A 9535-nucleotide genomic window follows, 5' to 3' on the forward strand; every position below is an offset into this window, starting at 1 on the left:
GAGACTCTGTCTCAAAAAAAAAAAAAAAATTAATTATCTTTCAAGAGGTTTTACAGATTCCTTAGGAAAACTGGACTTACCAAAGGCAAATGCCTTAGGGTTTCTGTGGACTGGCCCTGCCGATTTGAATAAAAGGTCTAATTAGTTGCCTTTTAACTCCATCTTTTGTTTTACTCTCTGTTCTTTCATCTTTCCCTTAAAATACCAGACTTAGCCCAGTCAACTGTGGTCTCTTGCTATAGACAGGGAGGTGTTACGAAGGTGCTCAACCACCTGATCGCCCTTTTATGAAAGCTTCCCCAGGCCCCATTTGCTTCCTGCATTCGGGGAATTTGGGTTTTGCTGTTATTTTTATGTCCTTTACTAGCCTGACCTTCCTGCACTTGCCTCCCCACAGTGATGCCATCTGGTTTTTAAAATAAATGATCTGCTTTGGGATCTGATCAGATGGTGCTTTTTATGTTTTTCTCATTTTTCCTGCAAGTTCACACGGAAGTCCCTACTTCCTAAGGAACAAATACTTAATTTGGAAACATCCTTTCCTGAGCTGTTTTCCTTCTTCATTGGGCTTTGGTTCTCATCATTTTTTCCCCTGAAATTAAAAGCAAGGGAAAGGTTTATTTTTCATCATTACCTGCTGTCCTGGCATTTTTCCTTGGACAAGTGCCCATCTCGTTTCTGTTTCTTAGCTCCCCCTCGATGGGTTTACCATGTGTGATCTCACGTTTCCTGAAGAGTAGCTGCCGTCAGGAACGACATTGGTCCCTGCATTGGGAGCAGACACAGCCTGAACACCTCTCGCGCGCTCGTATTCCTGCTTCCTGGTTCTTCCTCAGCCTGCCAGAGACGCACGCCTGAGCAAGGGCTAAAGAGTTTGCAGACACTTTCACAACTCTTATCTCATTTAATTCTCACATAGCCATGAGGCAAACTGGGCAAAGATCGTAATTCCTCCTTTACAAATGAATAAACTGGATCAGAGTGACTAACTGATTTACTGAAGGCCAAGTAGCTGGCGAATATAGCTATGTATATATATATAAATATGGTGTCAGCCTAAAATGAGCTACAGACAGACCGACTCGGCAAACAAAGAGTTTACTCGGCAATAGCAAGGGATTGCGATTCCAGGTTTGCGTGCCATGGCAGAGCGTAGGCGCAGCCAAGGGGGTCGGGGTGAGGGGAAACCTCTAAAGCAAAAAGGAGGAGTTCACGCAAGCAGTTTTGAAACAAAGACCGTTGGTTAAGGGACTTATCGCAGGTGGCGGCATTTGTTTATTGGCGGTATGGGTAGAAAAGGATCTTCATAGAAGTGGCTTCACTGGAAAATTCGTTTGGGGAAGTCCTTTGTGGCAGTTCCTGTTATAGGTATATGTGAGTGAGGCCTCTTCCTTCTTGGCATCCTGCCTCTATTTTGTTAGGATTTGACATAAGTGACTCCATTTTGGTACTGACAACTTATGTATACATATGGATAGTAAAATATACACATGCATACATATAGCTGAATACAGCCTCCTGACTCCCTCTAATTTCTAAATTTTATGCTGTTGCAGGAAAGCCCTCAAGAATGAACTTTATTAAAAAGGTATTTCAGATATTCCTCTTCCACCCAATCTAATGACTGGCAACCCAAACGTCTGTGGGATGCCAGCTTTGGGCTCGCCCCATGAGCGGGATCATGTGCCCCACACCGCAGGATCAGAGGAGAAACGGGAGCAGCTTCAGGGTGCCCCGAGACAGTGCCGGTGGCGTGTGGGACCGAGCCTGAGGGATTTCGGAGACTCATCCTGAGTGCGTGTGAGGGCCGCAGGCACGAGTCTCCCTTGGGTAGAGCTCAGAAGTTCTGTCTTAGTTTCAAGGTACGGATTTGCATTCAAGTTTCCTCAAGGAAAAAGGAAAAGGTGGTGTGTGTGTGTTGAGGAGTAATGTAGTGAGTATTCTCCCAAACTGAAACTAGAACCGGGCTGCTCTCCCTGCCTCTCGGGGGCTGCGAAACCTCTCCGGTGGCAGCTCTGCTTCTGCGTCCATGCCATTCTCGCCTTAACACATCCACCTGCTGACGTCGGCTTCAGTCTGGCCTCTGAAAACCACCCCAGCCGCCTCCCAGCACGTGGCCTTTCAGCTCATCTGCTCTGCTTCCGGACTCGGTCTCCGTGTCTCCCAAACTCCTTCTTGAGACAGAGCTGATGGGCTGAGCTCCTTCCCTCAAGCCACCATACCAGGCGGAGGTTGTCTAGGAGGCAACGGAAGCTCTGTCCCGGGACAGATCCTTCACCTTGATCCATGAAATTGTGTTTTGTGGAGCGGGAGGGAGGTCGTTTAGAGTAGAGAGGCCTGTGGGCAGAGAAGACTGCCTTGGGAAGAGATGTGGGCTGGTAAGAGATACTCAGCAACTCTAGATCAGTGCCCGAAAGTAATCTCTTCCTTGCCACGTTTAGGCATGCGTTTCTTCCCGTGGAGGGGGAAAGCGCGGGACAGCCATTCAGTAACGATGCTTGGGCCCTCTGTTCCTGGCACTGTCCTCGGCATAGGAAAGGTAATATTTCAAAGGTTGTTGATAAAGGTTGTGGGTGGGAAGGGAAAAGGGGAAGGCAGAGACGATGTCCTGATGACTTGGGTTTCCCTTCTCACCCACACATAGGAAAACAAGAAAAATAGCAACAGCACAGGGAAAATAGATTTTATCTTTTGTTTTTTTTCTGGGACTCTGCTTTCCATTTACAGTTTTCTATGGAAAAATGCTTCGCATGGCTTGCATCAAAGAGGAAGAACATGCTTCCTAAATGCACTTAAAGACTACATTTGTGGGGGGCAATGGGAGAAAACAGATGAACAGTCATTCCGGTTGGGCAGGTGTTAGAGCCTGGCCCCGGAGTCCGACTGTGAGTATTTCCTAAATCAACACATATAAAAGCCCAGTAGTTACTCAAGTGGGGATCTGCAAAATATTTCGATGTTTCCAGCAGCTTCTCATACGTTACAAGTTTAGAAATTACCGATCGAGCACAATCCACTTGCTGTCTTTGGTATGGAATCAAGACAGTTCCTGCTCTATTGTTGACGAAATGACCAGCACTCCGTGGAGGGCCGTGAGAGTCGCGGAGAGCCCCACGCCACCGGAGCAGTGCGTTGGAAAATGTGCCTAGACCAGAGCTGTGGACTGGGTCTTGGTGTGTAAAATCACAAAAGCAAAACCTTTTGGCTTTTGGGAAGGTTCACAAAGGGCCAAAATGTTGGTCTGTCTCTTTAAATAGTCCCTTGTACCTAAACATATTTTTACATACCAATTTTACCAACTCATTTTAATTTTGAAACATCTGACCACCCCGAGAGACAAGTACCATGAACCCTATTTTAAAAGGAGGAAACTATGGAGATTAAGGGAATTTGATCCACGGAAGGGTTAGAACAGAGTCTGTGCTCCCCCATGGCATCCCCAGCCCCTCCATGCCACTGCTCACCTCTCTTCCACCTCATCAAAATGACATAAAAAATTTAAAAAATTTTAGCTCCCATCTATATTAAGTTTATACTGATTTTTTCCTAGGAGATAATTAGCATAAACTTTAGTTTCAGAATAGCATCTATGAAGAACTTACAGAAAAGCAGAATATTTTCCATAGAATGTGACGAAAGGTTGTTAAAATATTCCCTCTTTATTGTTTTCAGACTGAATGGGAGATTAATAATTAGCCTGAAATTGTTTTAAGTGATTATTAAATAACTTAAACCTTTATTCATTTCTTCCAATCCTACTTTTTACTTAGTCCATATATTTCTGCCCTTTCAAGAGTCAGTATATTTAGCAGAAAGAGGATGGGATCCAGACAGCTCTGCAGTCTGTTCACTCCTCGTGTTGCTGGGGACACCGGTCGGCTGATCATGCCTCAGTTTCTCCACCATTCATCGTGGCCTGATTATGCGCTAGGTGCTTTACATATAGTGTCTGTCCTTTCCATTATCCTACTAGATGGTTCATATTTTCCCCATGTGACCGCTGAGGATATTCAGTTTTTGAGTCTCAAAGAAAGACATGTTGGTAAATATGAGAGCTGGGATGTGAACCCAGCTTTTTCCCGGGGCTGGGACTCTCTGAGTGACTGGCTGGTTCTTCTTATTTGACTGAAGTTAAGTAAACTTACTGGTAGGTAATGCCTCAGTGTGACATGTATTATTACAGGGAGGGATCTCATTACTGGAACATGTTCATCTATTCATTTCCTCTCTGAATTCTTTAATTCCTCAGAGAACAGAAAATCTCTTCCCTGCAGATCAGTTAAATCCATGTAACAGATTTCAGTAAGCATGACTCAAAGGGTTTTAATTAAGAAAGCATTACAATGTAATTTATTTTTGAAGCTGGAACTGTGGTCTCCCACCAGCAAAATTAAGTGATGAGAGACTGCCAAGGAGGCGAGCACACCACTCGCTCAAAGTCAACAATTTGGCTTTAAGTGAGAACAGTTTGTCCTTTAAAAATACAGTTCTGGTAGGTTAGATCCAATTTTCAGGGGTCAGAATGTCTCAACAGAAGGAACTACCTTCTTTGTGGCTTTTTAGCCTATGTAAAAGTGGAATAACATCAGATGTGGCAACTCACGAGATGTTTTATGTGAGTGATCCCTGAGCTTCTGCCTGGGAATTTCGTGCTTTGCAGATTACCTGTGGATGCAGCTAGCTCTCTTCCGAATACCCACTCTCCAGGCCAGCCACAGAATCTAGCCAGCCTGTGCTTCAGGGATTCAGAATGATTTTGCTATTAGCACCAGTAAAACTGAATTAAAAAGGAAATCTGCTAAAAACAAAAACAAATAAATAAACAAAGCACAAGAATATAATGTGTCCCAAATTAAATATAACTTTGGATTTTCAAAATTAAAAAAAAATTTACAGTTTATATGCTTTTCTATCATTGCAGCACTTAATGTTGATTCTGTACTCTTTCTGGAATCTTGCTTCACTCTTGTTGCAGCAACACTGACGTTCCTGGGGCTCCGGCCACCTCTCTCATTGCTCCCCCTCTGTCTCTGCTGAGTTCTCTTCTTCCTTCTGATCCGCATCTCTGGGCGCGCCGGTGTTGTTTCTGCGGTTCCCTACCTTCCTCACGATACGTGCCGTTGCGTGCAGGGTTCAGCCGTGGTGGCCAGCCGCCAGGACGGCCCTCAAAGATCTCACCCCCTGGCGTGCACGCCCTTCTGCGAGTCTCCTCCCACGTCGTACCAGGGTTGGTCTGTATGCCCAAGACCGTTGGCGGAAGTGATGGCATGTCACTTCTGAGATTAGGTTATAAATGACTGTGGCCCCCTTCTTGGGCCTCTCGGGCTTTTCCCCCTCTCCTGGATCACTCGGGGGGAAGCTACGTTGCGAGCAGCCCTTGGAGAGGCCCACCTGGTAAGGAGCCAAGGCCATCTGCCAACAGCAATGTGAGTGAGCTCGGAAGCAGATCCTGCAGCCCCGGTACCTTTGTTGGAACCTCATGAGGGACCCCGAGCCGTAACCACCTAGCCACGCTGCTCTAGCATTCCTGACCCACAGACATTGTAAGATAGTAAATGCCTGTTGTTCTAATCTGCTAAGTTTTGGGGTAATTTGTTACATAGCTGTAGATAACATATCATCTATTCTCATGTCATCAACTACAACCTCCAAATTTAATTTTCCAGTTTGGATTCTTCACTTACACTCCAATCCCAGATTCACAATTGCCTGAATGTCCTGCCAAAAACAGAGCCAATATCTTCTTCTCGGATCATTTCCTATTCCCAGTGGCTCATTTAAGTCCTTTCCAAACCTGCTCCTGCTCCCAAGTACCTACGTCATTTAAAGGCACCATCTTCCTTCTGGTCGTAGAGCCAGTATCTGCTATCTTTGACTTTTCTTTCCTTTGCCCTCATGTACATCACCGGCCAAGTTTTAAAAAAAATATTTTAAAATGTGTATTAATTCATTTTATTTTTTAATTTTACTTTTAATTATGGGCATAACAGTTGTATATATTTATGGGGTACATGTGATGTTTTGACATAGGCATATCATGTATAATAATCAAATATGGGTAATTGGGGTATCCACCACCTCAAGCATTTATCATTTCTTTGCATTAGGAACATTCCAATTCCACTCTTTTACTTATTTTAAAGTCTACCATAGCTTATTATCAACCATAGTCACTTTGTTATGCTATCAAGTATTGCTCATTCTACCTACTTACCTAACTAATTTTGCACCCATTAACCATTAACCCACTTTATCCCCCCACTACCCTTCCTACACTCTGGCAACCATCATTCTACTCTCTGTCTCCATGAGATCAATTGTTTTAATATTTAACTCCCATATATGAGTGAGAACGTGTGCGATTTGTCTTTCTATGCTTGGCTTATTTAACATTTAACACTTGACATAATGTTCTCCAGTTCTAGCCTTGTTGTTGCAAATGACAGGATGTCATTCTTTTTTATGGTGAAATAGTATTCCATTGTATATATGTACCACAATTTCTCTATCCATTCAACCTTTGATGGACACTTAGGTTGATTCCAAACCTTGGCTATTGTGAATAGTGCTGCAATAAACATAGGAGTGCAGATATCTTTTCCATACACTGATTTCCTGTCTTTTGGATTTATACCTAGCAGTGGAATTGCTGGGTCATAATAGTTCTATTTGTTGTTTTTTGAGGAACCTCCTTACTGTTCTCCATAGTGGCTGCACTAATTTCCATTGCCACCAACAATGTACTAGGGTTCCCCTTTCTCCACATGCTCAAATAGCATTTGTTATTACCTGTCTTTTTTATAAAAGCCATTTTAATTGGGGCGAGATGATATCTCATTGTAGTTTTGATTTGCATTTCTCTGATGATTAGTGATGTTGAGCATTTTTCATATATCTGTTGGTCATTCATATGTCTTCTTTTGAGAAATGTCTATTCAGATCTTTTGCCCATTTTTAAATTGGATTATTTGATTTTTTTCCTATTGAGCTATTGGAGCTAGTTATTAGTCCCTTGTCAGATGGGTGGTTTGCAAATATTTTCTCCCATTCTCTGCGTTGTCTCTTACTTTGTTGATTACTTCCTTTGCTTGTGCAGAAGCTTTGTGATCCCATTTGTCCAATTTTGTTTTGGTTGCCTGTGCTTTGGGGTATATTACTCAAGAAATCCTTGCCCAAGCCAATGTCCTGAAGCATTTCCCCAACATTTTCTTTTAGTAGTTTCATAGTGTCAGGTCTTAGATTTAAGTCTTTAATCCATTGTGATTTGATTTTTGTATATGGTGAGAGATAAAGGTCTAGTTTCATTCTTCCACATATGGATATTCAGTTTTCCCAGAACCATTTGTTGAAGAGAAATTCCTTTCTCCAATGTAAGTTCTTGGTACATTTGTCAAAGATCAATTCACTATAGATGTGTGGATTTATTTCTGGGTTCTCTATTCTGTTCCATTGGTCTATGTGTCTGTTTTTATGCCAATACTGTACTGTTTTGGTTGCTATAGCTCTATAGTAAAATTTAAAGTCAGGTAATATGATTCTTGCACTTTTGTTGTTTTTGCTCAGGATGGCTTTGGCTATTCTGGGTCTTTCATGGTTACATATAAATTTTGGGAGTTTTTTTTCTATTTCTGTGAAGAATGTCATTGATATTTTGACTGGGATTGCATTGAATCTGTAGATTGCTTTGGGTAGTCTGGACGTTTTAACAATATTGATTCTTACGATCCATGAGCATGGGATATCTTTCCATTTTATGTGTTCTCTTCCATTTCTTTCATCAATGTTTTATAGTTTTCATTGTAGAGACCTTTTGCTTCTTTAGTTAAGTTTATTCATATATACTTTATTTTATTTGTAGCTATTATAAATGTTATTACTTTCTTGTTTTCTATTTCAGATTATTTGCTGTTGGCATGTAGAAATGCTACTGATTTTTATGTGTTAATTTTGTGTCCTGAAATTTTACTGAATTTATTTATCAGTTCTAATAGTTTTTTTGTGGAGTCTTTAGGTTTCTCTAAATATAAGATCATATTGTCCACAAATAAGAAAAATTTGACTTTTTTCTTTTCAATTTGGATGCACTTTATTTCTTTGTCTTGTCTGATTGCTCTAACTAGAACTTCCAGTACTATGTTGAGTAACAGTCATAAAAATAGGCATCCTTGTTTTGTTCCAGATCTTAGAGGAAAGGCTTTCAGTTTTTCCCCATTCAGTATGAGACTGGCTGTGGGTTTGTCATATATGGCTTTTATATTGTTGAGGTATGCTCCTTCTATATCTAGTTTTTTGAGAGTTTTTATCATGAAGTGGTGCTGAATTTTATTGAATGCTGAAGCATCATTTGAAATGATCATATGGTTTTTGTCCTTTGTTCTGTTGATACGATGTATCACATTGATTGATTTGCATATGTTGAACCATCATGGCATCCCTGGGATGAATCCCACTTGGTCATGATAAATAATCTTCTTAATGTTTCATTGAATTCAGTTTGCTAGTATTTTGTGGAGAGTCCTCTTTTTGTGTGTGTCTTTGTCTGTTTGGTATCAGGGTGACACTGGCCTCACAGAATGAGTTTGGGAGTATTCCCTCCTGTTTGATTTTTTGGAATAGTTTGAGTAGGATCCGTATTAGTTCTTCTTTCATTGTTTGGTAGAATTCAGCAGTGAAGCCACTGGGTCTTTAGCTTTCTATTACTCCTTCTGTTCTTCCTGGTTCAATCTTGGTCACGATTTTGTTTTGGCTGCCTGTATGTGTATGTGTCTAGGAATTTATCCATTTCTTCTAGGCTTTCCAGTTTATTGGCCACCAAGTTTTGATGTTTCTGCCCTCAAAATGTCTCCCATCATCCACCTCAACTGCATTTCTCTACCACCTTCTCAGGGGCTCTCCTCAGTTCTGGTCTCTGCCTCTTTCCACTCACCCCACATACTGCTGCCAGGCTAATCTTCCCTATCCCCTACTTTCCTTCTGTCAGTTGCCTGCTCAAAAAGCCCACAGTGGATCCCTATTGTTTAGAGAATTGAGTCCTAACCCTGGTTCATTGGAAGGCACCTGGGCTTGAAGTCAGAAGACCTAACTGAGAGTCAGAGCTCTGCCACGTTAGAAAGCTAGAGAACCTTAATTTACTTAACCTCTCGGAATCTCACTTTTCCTGTCTGTGAAAGGGGTCACAGTTACCTCACTGTCTACTGCATAGGGTAGTTATCAGGCCCAAAGGAGAGAATGAATACAAAACACTATTACAGTGCACGGCGTCTTGAGGCACTTATCACCATGACCCCCACTCCCACCAAGCCATTAGAAGCTTGGAAAGGATAATAAGATGCCTGCCACGCCCTCGACTCCACACAAGCCCATTTCGTCTGTGCTGCTTTCTGGTTTCTCGCTTTCCTCTATCTAGTCCCTGCTCACTCTGTAGACTCCAGCTCAGTCTTTTTTCAACGGACCCCTGTTCAGAGGCTTCAACACATACTCTTCCTCTTCTGTTCTTAAAGATGGTGATAAACACATCTCAAAATGATCTTGAGGC

The sequence above is a fragment of the Propithecus coquereli genome, unplaced genomic scaffold, assembly GCF_000956105.1.
Source record: "Propithecus coquereli isolate 6110/MARCELLA unplaced genomic scaffold, Pcoq_1.0 Scaffold56, whole genome shotgun sequence".
NCBI lineage: Eukaryota > Metazoa > Chordata > Mammalia > Primates > Indriidae > Propithecus > Propithecus coquereli.